At 48.1% G+C, this 9,045-nt stretch overlaps 1 pseudogene; it reads left to right on the forward strand.

Moving 5' to 3' along the window:
- The first annotated feature begins 7,372 nt into the window (after positions 1–7,372).
- Positions 7,373–8,253, forward strand: LOC139002380 (transcription initiation factor TFIID subunit 9-like; annotated as a pseudogene).
- Positions 8,254–9,045: the final 792 nt, after the last annotated feature.

A 9,045-nucleotide genomic window follows, 5' to 3' on the forward strand; every position in this document is an offset into this window, starting at 1 on the left:
TCACCAGTCCAGGAACTAACTGTATTCGTGTGAACTACAAAGAGGACCAAGAACACGGCCCCTAGCAGGTGTTATGCCCAGATTTCAAGATTCCCAAGAAGCCACCAGGGAGCCATCCAATCCGATGCAAAAGCAAAGAGTCTTTTATTTTAAGCCCGGGCTTAGCTCCTCGACCTTCCTTACTGACGCAGCAGCAGGTGGCAAAGAGAAAGCAGTCTGCTCGAACCAGGGGTTTCATAGAGGGTTGGAGTAGGGGCGGGAGAGGGGGCTGTGCCCCCCGCCGATTGGCCAGGTGCGAGCTGGTGACCCATTACACAGGATGTGGTCATAGCGATGGCGTGCACTTCCCTTGATTACCATTGGTTAGTCCAGAGAAATGGTGGGTGTGGCTAGCAGAGGCTCCTTCCGAGGGGGAAGGAGCCTTCGCTGAGCACATGGTTCCATACAAAATGGAGGTCCCTTAATGGATGGGAAGCCAGCCACTCGGCTCCCATGCAAGGCCTGCCGCCGTGGGCGTCACCGGGAGGCGGGCCGCCCACCACCCCACCTGGCCCTTGGGTCGCCCGCTGCTCGGCCCGAAAGTGACTCGGAGGCCGAGGAGGGCGGCCCAGGTCCTTCTGGGCGTCCGCGGGCCTGCGCCTATCTGGTCAGGCGCTGCCTCTGCCATGGCTGCCCGTCATCCTCCCTGCCGGATGCCTGTGGGGCCACGTGCCCCGCCGGCCCTTTCATTCCCCCCTTGTCTTGGAACTTCCGGCTCAATCATGAGACGGACTGCATTTCTATTCTACCAGAACTATCAACTGAACTATCCCTATAAGCTTAACAAATGGTTCAGTGGAAGGGAAAGAAACCATTTCAGATTTAACAAATTCTATTGAAATAGGATTTTTCTTCTTAAAATTCCTCCATGGCTATCAAAAAGCCAAATCAAGATTAATCCTGATGTTTGCATAAACACAACAAGAATGGTGACTGACTACCTTTGCTGGAATCTCATGGTTGAATCTTAATGTGCCCCGTAGGGCCAGGAAGCCACGCCACCCAGCTGCCATCAGGCCCGCCTGCAGTATCTGCTGAGTTAGGTGAACCCCTCACCTGTAGCAACTCCACCTGAGCCCACGCTCCAGGCTTTAAGGCCCATCTCAGTAGCCCTCCTACCCATTGCGGTCCAGAGTGTGTGGGGGTCCCGCAGGAACGTAGAGGCATCCCTACTGCTCCCCTTCTACTCTTACCAACCGCCAGTGATGGTAGGGCATCGGCCTGACACTCCAGCGCCAGCCATCTTCAGGGCTTCCAAGCAGGATACCAGGCTTTCTTCGTGGCATTCTTACTGGCTTCAAGTCTTTAGAGCTCAGACAGGGCTCTTTAAAACATGATACTCCAGTCAAAGTTTTCCGTTAATAAAACCACTATTAGGAACCGGTCTTATTGAATCTATGCAAAGAAATGTATTGCCATGTTAGCATTGCCAAATTTCGGAGGAATTACATAAGAAGAAAGACATACTGATCTACTCTAAGATTTTCTGACTTTCCTTGCCAATTCCTTTTAATTGTTGGCATTAAACTTTCTTTCTATGCATAACCATGCCTCAGACCTTCTACTCTAAACAGGCTTTTTTCAGACTACCCCTGACATGGGCATGGTCACAAAGGCCTGCAAGCAGTACACAGGCTGCCAACTGTTAGCTGTCTCTCAACAGAGGCCAAAACCTGATGGGCACTGTTCCCTGCCCAGGTGGGCACCTGCCCTCTTGGCAGCTAGGCACCCTTTACTTTTTGGGGTTCACCCCACATAGTACCCTTCCAGGACAGCCAACATACATTCAAACCTGCAAGAGAATTAAAGGTTAATGTGACATATCAACACAATGAAACATAATATAGGCATCATGGCCGCTTTAGGCAGCCACATCTTCTGCTACTAAACATGTGATCCTATAAATTGTCCTTGTCTCTTTGGAGCCATGTCCATGAAGATGCAGACATTATCTAAGTCTATTCAATGTTACCAGCATCAGGCAGGTCGATCACGCCATAGCTTGCTGCTGACCAGACGTGGATGTGATGGACCCAGGTCGAGACGCCGTCTATCTTGAGAGCGGTGGGGGTCGTCAGCACCACGGAGTTGGGTGTAGGGACCTTTCCATCACGGCTCCAGGTGATGCCTTTTGAGGTAGACCCAATCTCCTGGTCTGTGCTGATGAGGAGTTGGGGTTGGGCCAGTCTCCTGGATGGCGCCGAGGCGCAGCCAAATGTCCTCGTGCGCCCTCTGGAGCCCTCTCAAGAAAAAGAGACAATTCTTGCTGCAAGAAAGTCAGGAGTGATAGGGGGTGGGGCCTGACCAGCTTCATTCTCGCCTATCTTTACAGATTTCAAGGCCCATTGTCTTCCTTCACAGGCAGGGGGAAGGGCCCATTAAGTCTTTGCCTTGAGGAACTGTGAGCCCCATCCTTAAATGTTACTAGAAAAGCCACAAAATACCTTTTAAATTACCCCAGAATTCCAAAATCCCAACCCAGCACCGAATATCACATAGAAAATCAAAGTTCCCAGTACTTACACCTTTTCAGTGAACAAGTATTTTTACAGCCTTGGGCTCTTGAGCAGATAACAGGAACATCATCCAAGTCCCCTGATGGGGGCCTGACAGGAACAGATGTGGGGGCCTTTCCCACATCCCAGGACAGGATTCTTGACCTATGTCTTATTTAGATAGAAACGGTTTTTATCACAAACAAACAAACAAATCCAAAACCAAGAAAATCGAGGCCAGAAGTACCCTCTGATGTTTTAGGGGTACCAAGGAAGGAGAAGTTAGGCAGTGTCCAGCCCTTCTCACAATCCACCACCAGTGACCAGTTCCAGCTTACTGGCCTATCATCCATTTAACATTTCTTTCCTCCCATCATACCAAAGCCATGCTTTCCAGTTAAAACTTTTAGCCTTAATTTTTAGGTGACATGTAAATAATTAACATTCCTCAGATTAACAACAATAAGGACAGATCAATTTACAGTACATTCAAATTTAACAACAAGGATACATGTTTAAGACTTTAGAAATTAGATTACTGCTATCAGTCCCTCTTAAAGACTTTGACATAACCTTTGATTGTCCTTAGTTTAAGGAAAGCAGGGTTTTCTAGATTTAAGAGATTAGCTTAAAAATAAAAGTGTTAAGTTTCCAGCCAATAAGCCTGGCATAGCTGCTAAATTTCAAAATGGTCACAATTTTTCTGCTGGGGCAAACCCCATAGCTATCCACATGTAAAACTTTTACATTTCTAGCTGGGGCGATCTCCATGGGAAGAGGCCGGCTCGCATCCAGAGCCGCCGCCGCCCCCGGCCTCCCGGGTGTCCGGCCCTCAGGCTCCGCAGGGGACCTTCCCCCCCGGACCCGACGCCGACGGGGGCCTCGCTGCTCCCGCCTCCCGTGAGCGACGCGCCGGCCCCGCCCCCCCGAGCTCCACCTGGCTCCACTCACTCGCCACAAGCCCGGGGCCAACGCCGGCCGGCCGCCGCCAGGCTCCGCGAACGAGTCCGCGCCCGGCCCGAGCCCCCAGGGCCGCCCCCCGAAGGTTCGCCGCCGCTCATGGAGCCGAGCGCAGGCCCAAGCTGCGGGGCTCGGGCTGCCCGGGCTGCCGCCGCCTCTCCCGGCCTCCGGCCTCTTCCAGGCACTGCCGCTCGGGCTCCGGCTCCGGCCCAGCGCCCGCCGCCGACCAGGCCGGAGGCCGAGCCCCCAGGGCCGCCGCCGCAGCCGAGCCACCCGGGCCAGCGGCGCTCCTGCACGCCTGCCCCCGACTGCAGAGCAAGCGGCTCCTGCGGCCCCAGGCACAGTGATTCCCAGCTCACCTTCCCTGCCTGGGAGGCGCGCGGGCGGGGAGCCCTCCCCTGTCTTTACACTCACATATTTTCACCAGACATTCATTCAGAGTTTAAACAATCCATTCAATTCCTAACAACTTCCCAATTCCTGAGGGAGCTCTAAAGCCTCCCGCAATCTCCTTGAACTGATCAATCACAATATCCAAAGGAGCAATCTGATTCCGTCCCACAACATCCGTCCAGTAAGTCTACAGAAAACAAAAACACAGACAGACAAACAGGGCCCCAAAGAACAGCCTTTCAACTCCATGGAAGTAACTAGACGATGGCATTACGCCAAACCCGGCGGGAGCTAACCGCCTCGTCTCAAATCCGCGAGAGGAATACACATCTCTCATGAGGGGGATACACATCCCTCGTGGGGAGCAGAACGTCTTCTAACTCTCCCCCGCCTGTGGTCGTTCACGGGCGCGTCCGCCCTAGACCCCCTCAGGCACCAATTCCAGAAGTGAGCTCACACAGAACAGAATACACAACATACAGACACTTACCGCGGCCAAGCAGACTCTACGGATTGAGGATCCCTGCATGGTCTTGGGAATCCCGGACGAGCCCCCAAATGTTATGCCCAGATTTCAAGATTCCCAAGAAGCCACCAGGGAGCCATCCAATCCGATGCAAAAGCAAAGAGTCTTTTATTTTAAGCCCGGGCTTAGCTCCTCGACCTTCCTTACTGACGCAGCAGCAGGTGGCAAAGAGAAAGCAGTCTGCTCGAACCAGGGGTTTCATAGAGGGTTGGAGTAGGGGCGGGAGAGGGGGCTGTGCCCCCCGCCGATTGGCCAGGTGCGAGCTGGTGACCCATTACACAGGATGTGGTCATAGCGATGGCGTGCACTTCCCTTGATTACCATTGGTTAGTCCAGAGAAATGGTGGGTGTGGCTAGCAGAGGCTCCTTCCGAGGGGGAAGGAGCCTTCGCTGAGCACATGGTTCCATACAAAATGGAGGTCCCTTAATGGATGGGAAGCCAGCCACTCGGCTCCCATGCAAGGCCTGCCGCCGTGGGCGTCACCGGGAGGCGGGCCGCCCACCACCCCACCTGGCCCTTGGGTCGCCCGCTGCTCAGCCCGAAAGTGACTCGGAGGCCGAGGAGGGCGGCCCAGGTCCTTCTGGGCGTCCGCGGGCCTGCGCCTATCTGGTCAGGCGCTGCCTCTGCCATGGCTGCCCGTCATCCTCCCTGCCGGATGCCTGCGGGGCCACGTGCCCCGCCGGCCCTTTCACAGGGAGCAGCTGAAAGAAATCTCTCTCAAGGGAAGAAACTTACTGATCGCCCTGGAGAGAAACTTCTGGAACAGGATGTCCGGAAGAAGAGTAGAAGGGATGACAGAAGCAGCTCCCAACTTCAGCTTCTGCAAGTCAGCCTGCAAACAAGGATATACGGTGGGCATTGAGAACTGGGGATGAAGAGGGGCTTGTAAGGGCATTCAGGAGACAGGCCCCAGCCGAGGCTTTTGCTAAAGACCCAAGCAGGGGCTGAGGAGCAGACAGCCCACTCAGGTTGGCTGTCAGTGTAGCCTGTTCTGGCTTGGAGGATACAGGACACAGCAGCTGCATCCACAAGCCTAGCCAGACCCCCAAACTTTGGAGAACTGAGCCTGAGGCACAAACCTTGCCTTGTTCCTGAGCCTGATTTCTGGGTGCATCTTCTGAACTCTAAACAGTTTCCAGGGGGAAACCAGGTCTTACAGCAGAAATTGCCCACAGGGTGAGGGAATGGTCCTTGGAGCCAGAAGCGGACAGAGCAGGGTAGAGGGTCCTGCACCTCTGCCTCAAACAGTTGACTCTACTTATAGTTAAATCATTGTGTAATTATCTGTTTAATATATATTTCCCTACTAGACTCATTTTTGTGAAGACAGTGATCATGGTACATAAATGTATGGATTGTCAGGCCTAGTTCAAGGCTCTGAGGATGCTGTGGGTGAATGACAAACAAATATCTCCTGGTGGGACTTATATTTAGTGGAGGAATAGAAACATTGAGCATATAAACAAAACAGATAATTCAAAGAAATGAAAAATTGAAAACTATCATTAGATACCAGGGGAAACTTTAAAATAGTCGTGATCTGTATGGTGACAAGGATATGGATGAAATAGACAATTCAAGAAGACCGCCATATTTTAACTAATCTAATCAACTGAAAGGTATATCTTCATGTATATTCCACTATGAAGAATGTTTTAAAACTCTATCAATTATACCACAATATACCATTGATTATTAGATGGCTTCCCATTTCAGAGATGTTAAAATGTGTGTGTGTCTTGGGGGCAACGTTATGAATGTACTAAATGCCACCAAATTGTTCACTTTATAATGGTTAATTTTTTTGTGTGAATTTTGCCTCAATAAATTATTATTTTGTAATATGTTTTTACTTATTTCAGAGCGAGGAATGGAGAGGTAGAGAGAGATAGAAATGTCAATGCTGAGAGAGAATCACCAATTGACTGCCTCCTGCATGCCCCACACTGGGGATCCAGCCTACAACACGGGCTTGTGCCCTGACTAGGAATTAACCATGACCTCCTGGTTCATAGGTCGATGCTCAGTCACTGAGCCACACTGGCTGGGCTCAATTAATTATTTTTAAGTGAAACAATGAAATGTGGTATTCTGTCTCTTTCATATGATAGGAAGGTGGAAGGTGGAGCAACTTGTACTTGGGAGGGGACACTGTAACACTCCCTTGGACACCAGATCTCCAGAAACATCACCGAGGTGCATTTCATGGGTTTACCTTATTTCATTGAACCTAAGATGCTTTGATCTTGGCACATTCTTGATTTACCAACAGGTGTCAACGGAGGCTTTCCCAGCTCTCTGTCGCTATTTCCTCCTGCTGACAAGGGTTGTCAGAAGTCACTCATTAGTCTCAGCAGAGGAAGAAGGGCCACTTCTGTAGGCAAGGGAGGGTCAAGGGGTAGGATTTTGTACCCTCCGAGTCCTGAGTCATCCAAATGCTTTCCTTTCTGGTCACCGCTCCAACATGCACATGAGATCTGGCAAGGCTGTGAACGTAACCAATATTGTACTGCAGTATCTCAGTTTCACACTGTGGATTTGATTTTCAGTTATAATCAGCCCCATGGCTGCAAAAGATTGATTATTTTTAGCATAGACATAAAAAGTCAATGATTTGGGACTTACCTTGAGCCAAAATTTTAGGGTTTTGAGCTTGAAATTCTTTTTTCCTTTTTGATTCTGTTCAGAGAGATTCTCCTCTTCATTGCAGTTTGCAAGTCCCCTCTGCCCTCCATAATGCACACTTCTCACCTTATAAAAGGTCTTGAGAAAATAAGAAAAGGCTGGAGCATCCAGCTCACAGATCAGGGTGCATAACAGGGTGGGGCTGAAGGGTGAGATAGGAAAGGTACACCAGGGGATGGAAAAGCTGTGCTGGGCAAAGAATTTGCATGAAGACCAGAACTGAAATACATTCACGTGGGTGATTTAGCTCCAGGAGCCTGATCACCGGAAACCATGGAGTCTGGCAAGATGGATTCTCCCAAGAGCATGTGAAAGATGCACAGATGACAACACAAATCCTAGAGGATATGAGGATTGCAGACTACGAGCTATAAATCAGATATCGGAGTTCGCCTTCCAATTCTAAATGATGCAAAAACTTATTCAAGCCACGCTAAGAAAGCTACTGTTGATGCAGGTGATGTTCTACTGGCAACCCAGTGTTGCACTGACCAGCTTTTAACCTCTCCTCCCCCAAAAAACATTTTTAAATTTGATTTAGCAAGGCAAAAGAATCAAACCTCTTTGCCATTGATAAAGCCCTATTCAAGGCCTAGATTGCCATTTGATAGATATTGCTCGACTGCTCCAAACTATAGACTGAAGTCTTTACAAAATCGTATTCGTTCTAATAGTTTGTCAATTGATTTTTTTCTTTCTACTTCTGAGGGAAGAATAGCAGTTCCATGGTTAAGTGTTGGTTTAGTTACTAGCAGACCAAGGCCACTCTAGGCCCACTGACACCACAAGCCACATCTGATTCAACTAAGGACTCCAATGTCCCCATAGGGCAAAAGTTCTCAATACGGATGCCCACTTCAGTCCCCAGCCGTAAAAGCATCACTTCCTGCAACATCCGCAGTTCAGAATGTTCTAATTAATCCATCATGAGTAAGACCCCAAAACATTCTTATTATCATTAACATAGTATCATCACAAAATACCTCCAATGAATCATGAAATGCATTCAAATGAAACATAAAGATGACAGTGATGATGTGATGATGACTAAGATCATTTGTAATCTAGACTTGATGCATATAACATGTATGCTTGTTCTTGAGTCCATTGTTCTGAAATTGAACATGCTTGGTGGAAGTTTCAACTTGTTTTAGAAAGTTTAATAGTATTTAACGAGTAAATATAGTTATCATACTTTTCAATTCAGGTGTTGGATTTTCTTTAATAATTTTTCATTAGCCTATAAGTATAAAAAAATTAATCACCCAACACATTTTCCTGACCAGCAAGTCCTGAAACCACAGACAGACAAGAGCAGTAAGAGAAAAAATATATACATAATTTCATGTCTGAAAAACAAAGCACAAATCCTAAATAAAATGTTAACAAATTAAATTCAACAGTTTATTAAAAGAATACTTCATCAAGTCAAAGAGGATTTATTCCAGCATTGCTAAGATGGTTTAGCGTTAGAATAGTTATAAATTTAACTTATTATATTAACATATTAAAAATAAAAATATTACCTTAAATTCAATACTTATTAATGATATAAAAGAAAAAACTCCCCTACCAAAGTAGGAAAAGAACAGCCTTAATTTTACATATTGTTTTTTAAAATATATTTTTATTTATTTCAGAGAGGAAGGGTGAGGGAGAGAGATGGAAACATCAATGATGAGAATCATTGATCAGCTGCCTCCTGCATGCCCCCTACTGGGGAGCAAGCCCGCAACCTGAGTGTGTGCCCTGACTGGGAATCGAACAGTGATCTCCTGGTTCCTAGGTCGATGCTCAACCACTGAGCCACACCAGCCAGGCCATATTGTTTGTTTTTATTAAAACAATGATAAAAACCTCCTGCAAAGTCATACTTAATGGTGAAACAATAGACACAGTCCAATCGAAGTCAGAAACAAGACAAAAATGACTTTTATCATTACTAC

This window comes from Myotis yumanensis, unplaced genomic scaffold (assembly GCF_028538775.1).
Source record: "Myotis yumanensis isolate MYYU_CA2020_CCGP unplaced genomic scaffold, mMyoYum1.0.hap1 SCAF_2, whole genome shotgun sequence".
NCBI classification, from domain to species: domain Eukaryota; kingdom Metazoa; phylum Chordata; class Mammalia; order Chiroptera; family Vespertilionidae; genus Myotis; species Myotis yumanensis.